Source organism: Palaemon carinicauda, unplaced genomic scaffold (genome assembly GCF_036898095.1).
Source record: "Palaemon carinicauda isolate YSFRI2023 unplaced genomic scaffold, ASM3689809v2 scaffold570, whole genome shotgun sequence".
Lineage (NCBI taxonomy): Eukaryota > Metazoa > Arthropoda > Malacostraca > Decapoda > Palaemonidae > Palaemon > Palaemon carinicauda.
In genome coordinates this window covers 88984-104477 of record NW_027171839.1, presented here as the reverse complement: position 1 = coordinate 104477, position 15494 = coordinate 88984, and the positions used below count along the sequence as shown (strand labels likewise).

Genomic DNA, 15494 nt, shown 5'->3' with positions numbered 1-15494 from the left:
TAAGTTTTGGAGCAAATACCACACATTTTTCCATTTTTGCAAACTTTGGATGGGTGTCCAAATTTAAAACAATTAAAACATAGCAGGGGCTTTTGTTTGAAAGGCCGAACTTTAATCCTTTCATTTTCAATAAAAATATGGAAAGGTACATCAGCATCCTGGAAAGTAAGTATAATAATTGAAGTTCCAGGAACCTTATGCACTTTCCATACATTTAATGGACACATAGAAAGTATCTCCTCCTCTGTAAATTCGTATAGGTCCTTATTAAAGACCACTCCCCTTCCATAACTAAAATTTAGATGAGGTTTCATTTCCAATGTAATTTCATCACTGCCTGTCTGTAAGTTAGACAGTATTGCAGACTGAGTCGAAGATTTGGCATGGATGAGATAACTGTTCTTCCCAAAACGAGATATATCTCCAGGTGCTATGGTTCCTACTTTTTTTGGATAAACTTACATATCTTAAAATAATTCCCTATTATCCCTTTAGGTTCAGCTAAGAGCCACATTGGTGGTTTGGGTTTTCTCTGTGAAGGCATGGGTACATTTCTATCTTTTTCAAACCAATCAGCAGGTTTGTATACATCCAATTCCTTTGGGACCTTATCACAAAGAGCTCCCATGATGTTCAATTCGTTAATTTTGATACTACTAATATTACTTATGGCATTAAACGCTTCATCATGACTTTCAAAAGATATCCAAGAGTCCCATTTTTCATCTCCAAGTCGCATCCTTATTTCCTTTATCAATCCATAGCACTCAAATGCTCTATATATATCATCATAATTTGTCTCTAATGGGATTTGGGAAACATGAAGGAATCGTAGTTTCCCTGTGTTACCCAAATTGCTAGATTTTTTAACATCAGTAGAGTGGTCCTTTTTAGTTCGAAGGTCGTCAACAGAGTTTTCCCTAATTACAGTAGCAGAAGTCGTCAACAGTGCCGGGGGGGAGTCAGCAAATCCAGGGGATGGGGAGTCAGTATTTGAAGGGTCCATATTTAAGGGTGGGATTTTCAGGTTTTTTGTTGTTGTTTTGTTGGGGTACCTGCTTGAGAATTATAAGAAAGTATCATACGTTGGAAAGGAAATTTGCACTCTCCACTATCGGCACAATGAGAGTATACTTCCCCGATGGTCCACTCCATACCCTACCCGAAGGATAGCATCAAAACAGATATAGAGGCACAGGTGTAAGCTAAACCCTCCTGTTAGGACTGAGACCAAAGTAATATGGAATCATCCTCCCCATATCTGTAATGATGGGCTTCCGGCCAAAAGCCAAGAGTCCCACCTCAAGGATTGGATCCCCCTGGATTCCGATGACCCAACCCTTGAGAGTAGTTCCGCCAAAAAGGTCCAAACCATCTTTGGGATGGCTGAGATCATCCAATACTCTCATATATAGCTTTGAATGCGAATACCTCCCAACCGTGATCCCTTCTCCCATTCATCTAAGCAGGCAGTAATAACGAATGTGGAAATATCCACGCCATTTAAATAAAATAGAAAAAAAATAGATAAATAAATAAATGAACAAATAAAATAAATAAATATATATATATATATATGCATACATCTACATATATATATAACTAAGAAAAATAATAATCATAGAGATAGGACAGCAAGATGAAAGAAAGGAAATTTGATAAAATTAGGAGAAGGTCGAAGTAATATTAAGCAGAAGAAAAAGATGAAAGAGAGAAATTTAGATTCGAACTGGGGGAGCAATTTCCCGAAGTTCGAGAGCCCTCTTGCCCGTCACCAAGATTCAGCACGGGAATGAAATGCCGTGCTGAAGCTCAATGACTTCATCAAGGCATTCTCTCATTAAGAGTCCAAGTGAGGGAACGTGCGCTCAAAGTTCCGTATGATGACGGAAAATTCCATCAAGAAGGAAATGTTAATTCCGTTTAGCTTAAAGACTTCCGAGTGAGGGCAGGCGCACTCAAAATTCTGTGTGAGGAGAGAGAATTTGGTCAAGAAGGGAATGTTACCTACATTCAGCTTGAAGACTAGCTTCAAGGACTTTCACCGCCGACACCAAACAGTTTTCCTACCTGATATTTAATGAGAATTCTACTCTGCTATTGTTGGTCTAAAGGCACTGTATGTAGAGATACTCTGTCCACGACACCCAACACAAACAACTCATTACTTTGCCTGATAGATTGTGGAAGAACACTACTGGAGATAACCTGGCATGTGCTTCGCAACTGGCTTCAAAAAGTCTCTCTTTGCGAGCAGCTATTGGATAATCCCAGGATGTGAGGTCAAAGCGATTATATCGCTCGATGGAAACTTTACATGTGGTTGTCCGAGTATTTCGGGAAGAGGAGGGAGCTCACTTGGGGCCTCTGTGAGCAGTTATATAAGATCAGGGAACCATCACTTGATCTTGCGATGCCGTAACTTGTTCGATAGCCTCCTTACTAGACAGAAGGGAAGGAACGCAAAGACGTCTATTCTGTCCCGTGACTTTGAAAAGCGTCCTGTCAGAACGCACGGGGATCTGGTACTGAAGATTCAGAACTATAAAAAAAAAATCAGTCGTATAGTAAAATTTAACACCAATGATCCCTATCTGTGATACTTGCCTTCAAAATGTTAGCACCACGCAAGAACCTATTTTCTCCCATCAGATGTGTCTTCTCAAAACATCCATCTCTCTTGTTGGAGAATCCGTTGGGTAGATGGAATAGAATAAGAAATTCTAAAGGCATTTTTCCTTTCAAAGCGACAACGAACACCATCATCTGCAAAAGCCTGCTGTAGAATCCTGGGGATGGTTCCTGGACGGGCTGTAGAGCTCCCTTGCTCAACATGGCTGCCACTTCCCCTTACAGGGCTGCTCTCTTCTCGGTGTCCTTGGGTGCCAACCATTCTGCTTGATGTTCGGGGATCAGAGGGGGCGGTTCTGACAGGAAGAGAATTCTGTATCTCTCCCTGAGGACTGTCACCGTCCAGGGATCCGCACCGTTGTCTCACCATGCTTGCCAATAATGTTTGAGGCATCCCCGGACCTGAGGCGTGGGAAGGTGTGGGGGGCCCCTCTCCCTATCTCCTTCTGGGGAGACGGTTAGAACGGCCTCTCCTTGAGCCGGAACATTTAGGTCTACAGGAGGCCTGGGCTGGGGCACCGCTCCTGCGGGAGGGCCGTGGGGATTGATGCAAGGAAGGGGAGGCGGCCTCCTGCCTAGCCGGAGGCACGGGCGGGTAGGCCCCGTCCGCTGATGATCTCCTGTGTGAGGGCCGCCTTGTTGCCGGCTGCCTGGGCTCAGACGAACTTCAATTTTCCCACTCTTTCTAGCGTCTCCGCCACCGCCTGAAGGGTGAACACGGTCTCGCCCCAGACCGGGGCATTCCTCAGGAATTTAGCTTCCCGCTCAGGGAGTCTACGGGGAAGTCTGTTCAGCACTGTGTCCCTCCTCCTCAGAACCAAGTTCGCTGTCTGGGTAAGGGACTGGAAGGTGAGAAACTTCATCCCCCCCCCCGAACGGATCAGTTCTTGTAAGAGGGCCTGGTTCTCTGGGACCGATAGGTCGTGCGCCAGTTGAAATCCTGCTAAGGTGCACGCCCACCAGTCCAGCCATGAGGTCACGTTAACTATGTCCTGAGCGGTGTCCTCCATCATGGCGGCCTCTGCTTGAGAGAAAACCACTGGTGCATTAAGGCTCCGCTCATCTGTGTTGCCCTGGTTCAGGGTAGTGATGGCTTCTTCCATTGTGCGGGGCCCTGAGAGCCGCCCGTCTGGCACATAAAATTTCTTTTGGGTCTTCAGTCCCGGTAGGAGCTTAAAGGAACCATGGGCTCTCAGGGAGTTCTTAGGGCCCGACACAAACTGATCAACGTGCTCCATCCCCAGGGCAACGTCAGGCGTTAAGGTCAGGGATGGCTTCTGTTGTACAGGATTGTCAACCATCCTGCCCAGACATAACAGCCAAGCTTGTTCCGAAGACGGCTGTGGTTCGTCCAGCCTATGGTGGTGGCGAATGAGGGGCAGAATTTTTCTGTACGAAGGCTCCTCGTCCGGGGAGCACTCGCCGGTGTCTAGCAACTCCTCCACTACTTGCACCTCCGTGTCGGAAGCATCTTCGAAGACGGAGGGATCCGTGGGCGCGGAGGTATCCCTTCCCTCTTGACGGGTTGGTGGAGCGGCTATCTCCGTCACGGCTGGAGCCGCCAGGGTGGGGGTAGCCGTCATGGGTCTACCCCCTCCAGGGGAGAACCGAATGGAGCTGCTTGAAGGTCGCGATAGCGGCAGGTTCCGTAACTTGGACGGAGCTGGTGCGACGAAGCGGCTGGGGCCCGAGCTTCTGGGAGCGGATGGAGCCGATGATTTGCCAGGCAAGGGAAAGTGTGTCAATGACTGCACCCGACAGGCGGGCGGAGCCGAAGAGACACTGGGCAAGGTCGCGGAAGCGGCTCCAGCGGCCACCGAGGCAGGCACTGGTGCGGCAGCCGTCCTGCTCGACCCGCGAGGGTGAAAAGCCACTCTTACAAACCTCCCCCTTGGGGAACTCTTCTTCTTACTCCTTCTCCTCGAGGACTTCGCCTTCTTCCTCGCCGGGCTTGCGTGGGAGCTAGCCCTCCTTCTTCTGGACCTCTTCCTCTTCTTCCTGGTGTCCTGGTCGCTGGAGTCCTCCTCCGACGAAAAGTTGGAGGTCGAGGAGCTGTCCAAGGAGGAAGACGAGGAGGAGGAGCTGTCGGAATCTTCTGTCTCTACCACAAGCCTTCTAGGAGCCCTCGGTCTGGAGACCGGGGTCAAGGGCTCCATAAAGTCTGGAGGAAGCGTTGCTGAGGGCGCCGGGGGCGTGCGAATAGCGGCTCGAGAGGCAAACCAGCCCTCGAACTCCTCTTCCTGTCGCATGGGGGACCTGAAGAACACGTGGTCCTCCTTTCTTTGTCCCGACCGCCCCCGGAACCCGCTGAACCTGAAAAACACTGCCACGATGGGGGGGTGGGGGGGGATAGGAGCTGTTTCGGGCTTCCCCCACACCGGGCCTTCACTTGAGACGGGTCTTGCGGGCACCAGGACTTCGTCCACAACACATACTTCCGCCACACTAGCAGACCCCCCACCCGTCTGCGTAGGCCCCACATTAACAGAATCCCCGATATCAGACTCATGGGGACCGGCAATAGGCTGTTTCCCCGCAACGGACTTACCTCGTCCCCTACTCTGGGTAGGGCAAGGTGAAGGAGAACCTCTCTCTCCGAAGGCGCTGAGGGCGACGTCAACGGCGAGATGAGACCCGCCTTCTTGGGAGATCATTTGGGCGCCTTTTTCTTCTTAGTGGCAAACAGGGTCCACTGAAGCTCTGGCCAGGACTCGCACTCCGGGCACGTGGAGGAAGGGGAGCACTTATTTCCTCGACACGAGGCGCACAGCGTGTGTGGGTTAACATCCGGCCTGGAAAACCAGGCCCCTCAAGACTTACCAGCTTGGGGCCCGGGACGACGCTGGGATTCCATAATAAGGAAACGCGGACACAAAAGCAACACAAGAACACAAAGGAAAGGGTAAAGAACACAAAGGGAACACGTGGTGCACAAGGGATGAGGAACACAAAGTAACACGTGGTACATAAGGTGGATCGGACGGGATAAGTGAGAGAGAGCGGCGAGATGATATCTACGCTGCGACCAGACGCTTACTGACGACTCAGACCTAGCAGCGCTGCCTCGCGTGCTGACCCGGGTTGCCCCGGGGCGAGTATCCTTCCGCCCTAGAGCGCCCCATTAAGGTAACGGAGAGAGGGGGGGAACTACGCAAAATTCTTGGTCGGATAATGAGGAGATCCCAGACCCTCCTAAGAAAGTAGTTCGAGGTAAGTACTCCGTGTTGGAACAAAGAATATTTCATTAAGGACAAGTAATGTAATAGCTACTATACTGTATCTAAATTATTTTCTTCCTACAATACCCACAGAGATATATACTTAATGCCCTATAAAAACAAATATAAATACATTTGAAATCACCCCATTTTCTTTGATCCAAAAGTCTCTTGCACAGCAAAATAAAACTTCTCCGCAAAAATTACATTTGAACCCTATCATATACCATCCTGAAACATGTTTTTTTTTTCAACTGATTCAAGTTCAGGCACTTTTTTTTAATAACCCCTTCCAGATAGTGTTCCTCTCGTTAGACTCGACTTTTGAAGTTTGACTCGGGACTGAGAAGACATAAGACTCGCTAATTGATGGACAGGAAGTTCCCCTAAAACTGAACTGATTTGTTATTTTTCTCCCTAGAGGCATCAGTCTGTTCCAGATGAGAGCAAAGAAGATGGCTGTTGGTCTAGAGGAACTGTGTGGATAGAAACTCCGTCCACGACACCCACCACAAACAACTTACCACTTCGCCTGATACACTGAAGCAGATGACTCATGGAGCTATCCTGCCGTGTGCTTCGCATCTGGCTTCGAAAAGCCTCTCTTTGCAAGAAGCTGCTGGATAATCTCCAGATGCGAGGTCGTAGCAATAGTATCACTCAACGGAAAATCTTCACGGGTGGTCGGGAAGTGGAGGGAGCTCCCTCGGGGCCTCTGTGAGCAGCTGTACAAGATCTGGGAATCATTCTGCATGTTGCCGAAGCAGAGCTATGAAGATCATCGCTCGATCTTGCAATGCCCTAAACTTATCTGATAGCCTCCTTACTGGGCAGAAGGGGAAGAACGCATAGATACCCTTTCTGTCCCGTGATGTTGAAAAGTGTCCTGCCTGGACGCACGGGCGTTTTTCCTTTCAAAGCAACGACGTACCCCATTATCTGCAAAAGAATATTTCATTAAGTACAAATAATGTAATAGCTACTATACTGTATCTGAATTATTTTCTTAATACTGTACCCACAGATACATATCAATGAGGCCCTATAAATATGATAAATTCGTAGATGATTTGTATTTTTCCTAACTATACAAACCTTAGCTATTTATTAGGGGTTATACTTTCAGCGGAGCTGAAATGACGAGCCATTAGAATTTTGCGAGGGTTAACTACCCACACCGCTAGTTAGCGGGGTGGTAGGGGGGTAGCTTCCTACCACTCCCGTTCACACACCTGTGATTTAGCCCACTTTCCTTGGAGGTAGGACTTCAAGGGGGATAGGGCTGGCGGGCAAGCTTGCATAAATAGCTAAGGTTTGTATAGTTAGGAAAAATACATATTATCTACGAATTTGTCATTTGTTCCGTAACTGGAATACAAACCAATCTCTATATTAGGGGTGACTCACCCATTAGGAAGGGTGGACATCCCTGCCAATCTGGCTTTTGGCTCTACCCGGGGGCTCCTTATCTGAGTATGTTAGTACTCAAAAATAAGGAGTCCCTGCCCTCGCTAAAACCTTGTTATGCAAGGTCCGCGGCCTACACAAGCTGTGTGTTGAGACATGCAGAAGTGCGACTATCTAGGTAAAGTTATTCAGAGTCAATTGTAGGAAAAAACTGATGTAACCAAGAATTTCCCAATACCACGTCGCCAGGGTATGGGGACGCAACAGTATTAGCTTAATACTAGGTACACAAGGGAGCATGGTTTACTTGCAGTGGTTTGAGGTCAGGTTATGCAGAGAACCCAGGATGCTGCTTTCCCCACGAGAGGGGAGGATGAAGAAAAGAATAAGAGCCAGTCAAATCTTTTCATTCACGCAGACTAAATCCGGGTAACGGTGCCCTCAACCTTCTGCTACTTGTCCAATAAGGAGCTTGAGGTATACAACCAGCTGTTGTGCAGCCACCACAGGACCAATAGAGATCGTATCGAGTTCCTGTGGGTCACGTCTTGCAGGAGAAAGGTTGTGAAATAGACCGTAAATTTCTGTCCAACAAATGAAGATGAGAGTCAGCATCTGAAGACCAGAAAGGAGAACAATACTCAAAACAAGGTTGAATGAAAGAATTTAAACACTTCTTCAGAATAGATTGATCATCGAAAATCTTACAAGACACTGAAAGAAAAAGGACTTTTTATAAGGCTTTATGCACGTTGCCTTTAATCATAAAGTTAAAAGGCTTTGGCGGGACAAAGAATACGTCTTTACAGAGCCGAAATAAAAAGTGTCTAGCAGAGGGTTGTTATACCTTGCATTCAACAGCTAGTTTCAGCTTCGCCGAAGGTTTCTATGTTGCGCTGGAATAAATATATTTTAACGAATGACTGATGGACATGATATACTGTACATCCTCAAATATATATTTTATTTCAAATATTCATTAAAACTCAAATTATGAACCTAGGCAAAAAATAGCTTTATGCTAGTGGTAGACCATAAATTGTACTTCATCGCTATGTGTCTGGAGTAATAAATCAAACATGATGCGCAGTCAATTTTCACAAAAAAATAAAATATTTTTACAATTTTTTTCCTAATTTACAATAAAATTCTGGGCAACGATTGAAAAAACTATATACTGTTCCCCCTTTATACAAAAGTTATTTAGAAAAACATTTAAAATATCAAATACATATCTATACATAGGAATTCCTATTCTATTGCAATTCTGTTTAGTCATGAAATACATTTAGAAACAAAATGAAGATTATAGCTCAAATATTATGGTCACTTTAGAAATTGTGAGAAAAATACTTTTTCCCAGACTCTAGTCAATTGTATGGTTAAAAGAAAAAAAAAAATAAATAAATAAATAAATATACACTGTAGAGCACAGATTTACAGCAAGGTTCCCAATCACGTCCAATTTGCACCTATCAAAGATTGCATTATGCAAAACTTGCTCTGTGTACCCATAATGTTCGATAAATATCTAACCAGGCTATTCATAAATTACCTTGTCAACAGATATTCCTCGCCAAATGTATGAATCACATATTCATTAAACTTATTACGCTGTGCTTGGAGCCTTTGTTTATCAGCGGCCAGTTCCTCCACTGACCATAAAATATGCGGTACCTCGAATTACTGGAGTTCCCCGGATTTACTGGAATCCCCTTGAAAATTACCAAAATCCCCTACAATATCACTGCAAACCCTTAGAAATCGATAAATAATGTTTTTATTAAAATACGTTATTTTTATGCGTTTGGCATTTATATTTTTTATATATTTCCATGTAGAACCTTGGCTAGGGGTTGTGACCTGGGAAGGTTTGTGACCTGGGAAGGTTTGTGACCTGGGAAGGTTTGTGACCTGGAAAGGGGGTCCGGGGGCTTGCCCCCACCTAGGGGTTGTGACCTGGGAACTACTAGGTTAGGTAAGGTGGGTTTGTTAGGTTCTGTACCCTTTTATGTATTGTGTAAAGGGTATATAAAAAAATGCTTTACAATACACATTTTATTTAATTAATTTACTAAAAAATAACATATTTTAACCCTTTTACCCCCAGGCTCTTTGGAAATTTCCCACCCTTAACCCCCAAGGGGTAATTTTTTCCCCAGCACATTTTGCAGTATATTTTCTTTAAATTGCTCTAACAGCCTTAATTTTTGTCATAGAGAGGTCGGGTTGGTCTCATTCTCTTGGAAAATGCCTGAATTTTCTCAAAGATTTATCAAAAATATGAAAAAAAAATTTTTATAGCATTTTTTTGCAAGGACGTACCGGTACGTCCATGGGGGTAAAGGGATGAGTATTGTGAAACGTACCAGTACGTCCTTTGGGGGTAAAAGGGTTAATAAACATATCATTCATCGATTTCTAAGGATTTGCAGTGATATTGTAGGGGATTTCGGTATTTACCAGGAGATTCCAGTAATTTGTGGTACCCTAAAATCTGGACACCAATTAACATAAACTTGCCCACCTTAACCTGACCTACACCTCGTGTCCTTCCCTAACAGCTCCCTGCGATAACCCTCACACTGCCGTATTCTTAGTCAGTCGTCATCATACATACAGGTGGCCGCTATCATACATACATCCACAGGAGCCTTTATATATCAGCGGGCGGTTCCTCCCTCTTGCATAAAAAATTAAAAATTTTTTCCAATTTCCTAATCATGACCGTTTAGTAAAATATCTATGTCCGTTGGTCTGCAAACCTCTACTGTATACAAGAACACCATTGGGGGCCATGACCTTGAGTCTAAGAGGCCCTTGCCCGAAGATAAGCTCCAGGCAATCTGAACCAACCGAGACCACCAACTTCCCAGCCTAATCTAGCCTACTAAACCGTATGGTTACCTATGGGGCTCACGCCCTTTCGCTACCTCCCTCACCGACGTATTCCTAGCTTCCCCTCAAGGGCGTCACCATACATATAAGTGGCAGTTACCATACACAAGACCTTAAAAAAAAAAGATTTACAGCAATAGAATTGTGCGGAAATGCATAAATAACAGAATCAAAAGTTGGGAAAATAAAAGTACCTTATTTGAACAATTTTCATCTTGTCACTCAAGTCTTCTCCGCCATGACTGGCTTACCATGCAGCTAACCTTGTCACTTTTGGTTAAAAATACATTAATTTCTAACATAACTGGAAATCCGTACGAGACATGGATCCGTGCTGGATGGTTTGACATTAATACAACTTGAACTAACATAGACAGTAAAATCATTAGAAGGCGAAGAAATTGTGATTAAACTTAGGACTCGCACAATCTCTCTGTTGTTGTTTAAGATGGTAACGTTACCAAGTCTTATTTCATTTCATTTTGTTAATTAACAAAATAAAACATAATAAAATAAAATCTAAATCATAAATTTAATTGAAAATATAATAAAGTATCTGTTCTATTTTGATTTTTTATTATATAAATATGATAAAAATATTATTATTCTAGTTCAGGAATGCAACCGATCTTTTCTGTTTGTTATGAACGGTTCCACTAAACATGACAATTTATGAGGAGATGCTTGTGGAACCTGGCGAGTTTTCCCCCTCCAATCCAGACACTGAAGACGTTAGCCCAGCTTTGTTCGCAGGAAAATTCACGCCCTGCCACAAAACGTATGTAGACAGGACAAAGCAATTTAGGCCTGCCTCGCTGGACACCTGCCCCTACGTCTTCGTCAGACAGGACGGTCACCGGCCCCCGCTCTCAAGTCATTATAAAGGGCCCTATCGTGTGCTGAAGAGGACAAAGAAGGCATTCAAGATCATGGTCCACGAAGCAGAAGACTGGCTGACTGGACAGATTAAAGCCTGATAATTCAGAAAGCGATGTCGACATGTGCAAGCAGCAAGTGCGGCGCCCACGAGTACTTCCCCAGAACAAACAAATAGAAGACGCAAGAAGTCCGACCAGACGCGGTTCCAAGAAACTACAACTAGCAGTCGAACCCCCTGGTTCTCTCCACCAGGTATGCATCCTGCAACCGCGTATCGAGGATAACGGCCCTCCAGTCATAGTGTTCCAACGAAGGGGATGCTTGCAACCCCCATCTCGATACAGTGACTAATATGTATATTTTACCCATTTATTTCTTTTCATACAATCATTAAAATTATCCCCTTTTAATAAGTGTCTTGAGGAGGCGAGTAGTTGTAAGGAGTCTCAGGAATAAAGCATCACTCAGCTATGGTCTGTCTCTTGTACCTCATAACTGGTGGATCCAGAGTTTTCCCATAAACTTACAACTGCGATTTCCAAGTAATCCTTAGGACTCTTGACTCCATTCACCTCAACGCCATTAACGGACTCATCAGGGTGCAAGTTATTTTGCGTTTTGGCGTTAGCAAAGTTTTGCTATGGATTTTCCCTTAACGAACTCACAAAGGAGATTTTATAAGAAGTCGTTTGAGCTCGCAACTCCACATACCCCAACGCCACTAACGGACTTGTTACGGCGCAAATCATTTTGCGTTCTGGTTTTCCATAAGCAGTTTTGCCACGGCAATTAGCTTCTACTCAGCTACTTTGAATTCCTACTGCGTTAGCGGACTAAATATGGCTCACTACTGAGTTTCAGAGTGAGAGGTCAGATGACAGATTCAGACGTCGACAGTACCTCGCCCCTCGGAACCAAAGGGCATGGTGCGATATTCACACAAACGTCTACACAGATGTCGATGGGACAGAAGTTACAGCTCCCTCCATTCGCACCGGACGCAGCAACGGTATGGTTTCAGCGTGCCTAGTCAAACTTCAGGTTGGCAAACACCACTGATGAAATAAAAAAATCAGACATGGTGATGGTAATGCTGACACCAGACCCACTTAAAAGAATTTCCTCCTAGCTCAAACAGAGGCTTGGACCCATGAGGTACAGAGACCTGAAGAAGAAATTGACGAAGCTCTATGACCTCCCGGTACCAGAGGGCCCAGCGCCCCCGATCTGATGACAAGGCCCCTCGACGACATTCGTCCCTCAGCAGCCTGGGACGAACTGATGAACATCCTCCAGCTGAATGAGCTCGACAGTGATGGGCGGCCCAAGGGGATAAGCCTGTCAAGGTAGATCTCCGTCGCCTTCCCAAAAGTATCCGAGCCCAGTTGGAGGGCGCCAAGGACCTGGACGTGCCATCGTTGGTCGCGAAAGCCAACAAACTCCATCTGGCAGCCTAGACTGCCAGATACGCGCCACCACCTCTGTCAACGCCGTCACGGAGGAGCCAGACGAAGTAGGGGTCAACAGGATCCACAGCGGCCGACCCCAATAATCCTGCCAAAGGCTCTCGCCGCGTGGACAACAGCAGCAGCATCGCCAGCAGCGCTGCAGTGGTTTGCGGACTGTGGCCAGAGGTAGCACCAAAACTGTCGAGTGTCCGAATGCCGACCACACTCTAACGTTCACTACACAAAAAGGTAATACGGTGGAATACCTAAAAATCAGGTCAAGAGAACGGAGCACTGGGCACCACCCCTTGACTTTATACTGGACAAGGGGACCCAGCTAAAAAGGTAACTGCATATTATTATTCGGAGGTAAGCCGATTTCAGGTTATGTAAGTACTAAATACTTATTGAGGAAACAAAAAAAAAAAACAATGATACTAAGAAAAAAGAGAAGAAAAAACTTAGTTTCTAAGAAAAAGCAGGAGCAACAGCAAGCACTACCGAGTCTGGGGAAAGGGGCGCGAAAGTGTGTCCAACCGTGCGCCCATCCAAAAAAAACTAGGTGGGCAACCATGCCTACAAGCAACCATGGAGCAGGCGAGGCCCGATCACACAGGCTTCTACATACTCGATGTAAACTCAGGAAAAAGGTTCTTAGTGGATACCGGCTCTACAGTGTAAACGTTCCCACCTTGAAAGAATGACCTAGGCCTCCAATCAGACGAAAGGGCCGCCCTGGTTGCCACGAACGGCAGCCCCATCACCTGTTATGGGACAAGGACACTGAAGATATCCATCATGGGCCGGAAATACAACTGGCCTTTCCTGATCGCAGACGTCAAGGTGCCCCTCCTGGGAGCCGACTTCCTCGCTCACCACGGACTGCTCGTAGACGTGCGTCGCAAACGACTAGTCGACCAGGGAACCTACCAGTCCCACCACCTCTCCAGCAGGACCAGCCTTCCCAAATGTGCTCAGTCACGCCCCATGAATACGGCTGCCTGCCGCAGGAATTCCCGGAGGTCTTCAAACCCGAGCTCCACCAACTGAAGGGGTTCCCTGCCAAGCATGGAATATTCCACCATATCTCAACGACGGGTCCCCAAACCCACTGATGGTTTAGAAGCCTCCCTCCGCAGAAGATACAGGACGCCAAGCATACCTTCCAGGAGACAGAGCGCATAGGAATCTGCAAAAAGGCGATTATAGACGCCTAAATCTGGCCACGACACTTGACCACTTACCGTTGCCAAACATGCAGGATCTCACCGGGGCCCTCCACGGGGCCACTATTTTCTCCGAGATGGATCTCAAAGTCTTATTATAAGGTCTCCATTCAGTGTAACGACATCCCAGAGATGGCCATCATCACCCCCACCCCATTCGGGTCCTACGTCTTTTCCTACTCGACGTTCAGCCTGAGAAACGAGGGACAGCATCTTGGGGGACGTTCCATTCTGTACCGTCTACGTCGATGGCATCCTCATGTTCTTTAAGATGCGGGAGGAACACCTGGGGCACGTGAGGACGGTTCTGAAGCACCAGTAGGAGAGTGGCCTCGTGGTACGCTTCGACATATGCACGTTCGGGGCTGAGAAGGTGGAGTTCCTGGGACGCGAACTATCAAAAAAGGGGCATGCATCCTGTGACGTCAAAGGTGGAGTCCATAAACCAATTCTCCACGCTGACCTCCGTGAAGTCTCTTCAAGAATTCATCGGTATGGCGAACTACTACCAGAGGTTCCTACCCAACGTCGGCAGTGTGAAGAACCCCTTTCGCAACGTCCTGAAGGGGAAACCGAAAAAGCTACAATGAGGTCCTCCTCGACAAAAAGCCTTCAAGCAAACAAAGACTGCCCTCTGCAAGGCCACAACCATGGCCTATCAGGACCACAGGGTCCCTCTGAGGTTAACTACGGGCGCCAGTAACGTTGCATGCGGCGGCGTCGTCCTGGAGCAGGTGATTAACAACGTGCCCCAACCACTTGCCTTCTTCAGCAGGACGTTAAAACCATCCGAGACTCGCTACAGCACTTTCAACCTCAAGCTTCTGGCAGTGTACTTCGCCGTCAGGCACTTCAAATACCTTCTGGAGGGAGCTTCATTCAACATACAGACAGACCACCAGCCTCTGGTCCATGTCTTCACCAAGCCCAGAGACGCATGGTCCGCCCGACAGCAACGACACCTGGCAGCCATCTCTGAGTTCGGCTGCACTATTAGCTACGTCCCGGTGGGAAAAAACCCTGTGGCTGATGCTCTGTCAAGAATCAGCATCAAATCCATCCCCATCGGGGTGGACTACAAGGATATCGCCCGGGAACAAACAGACAACTCAGCCACAGCAGACACGAGGTCCTCCTCGACCTCCTTTCGATGGTACGACGTCAAGTTACATCCCAACGGCCCCACTCTGCTCTGCGCTACCAGCACAAGCCGCCCTTGACCTTTCATCCTACCGTCAAGACGAAGGCTGGTATTCAACGTCATCCCCGGTCCCTCGCACCCCTCATCGAGGACTGCCACCAAAGTTCGTGTGGCCGGGGATCAGGAAGGACTCACACGAGTGGGCAGGTGCATGCATGGCGTGTCAAATCAGCAAGGTCAGCCGTCACACCGACTCAGGAGTCGGCAGTTTCCCTCAACCTAAGCGATGGTTTGGACATATCCACGTCGACATTGTGAGGCCTTTACCACTCTCAGGTGACGCCAGGTACTTCCTCACAATGATCGACCGTCCAATGTAGTGGCCAGAGGCAACTCCCATGACCAAAGCATCGACTGACACCTACACCCAAGAACTTCTCTCTGGCTGGGTCAGCCATTTTGGGGTCCCGGACAACATGACAACCGACAGGGGACCCACTTCCATCTGGAACCTGTGGGTATCCCTCACTCGCCTGATGGGGACCAACCTGCACAGCACGACTGCCTAAAACCCCACAGCCAACGGCATGGTCGAAAGAGGCCATCGGTTCCTGAAGGCAGCCTTAATGGCTCGATGCACAGACGA

The 15494-nt window shown here is 46.9% G+C and overlaps 1 long non-coding RNA gene across 2 annotated transcripts in view; it reads right to left on the bottom strand.

Annotated features, from left to right (window-relative positions):
- Positions 1–15494, bottom strand: part of LOC137637187 (uncharacterized) — a 43231-nt gene that overhangs the window by 8986 nt on the left and 18751 nt on the right. For both annotated transcript variants that reach the window (XR_011043438.1, XR_011043439.1), the window contains exon 3: positions 6374–6788. This is a non-coding gene — a long non-coding RNA (uncharacterized lncRNA). The remainder of the gene's footprint in view (positions 1–6373; positions 6789–15494) is intronic.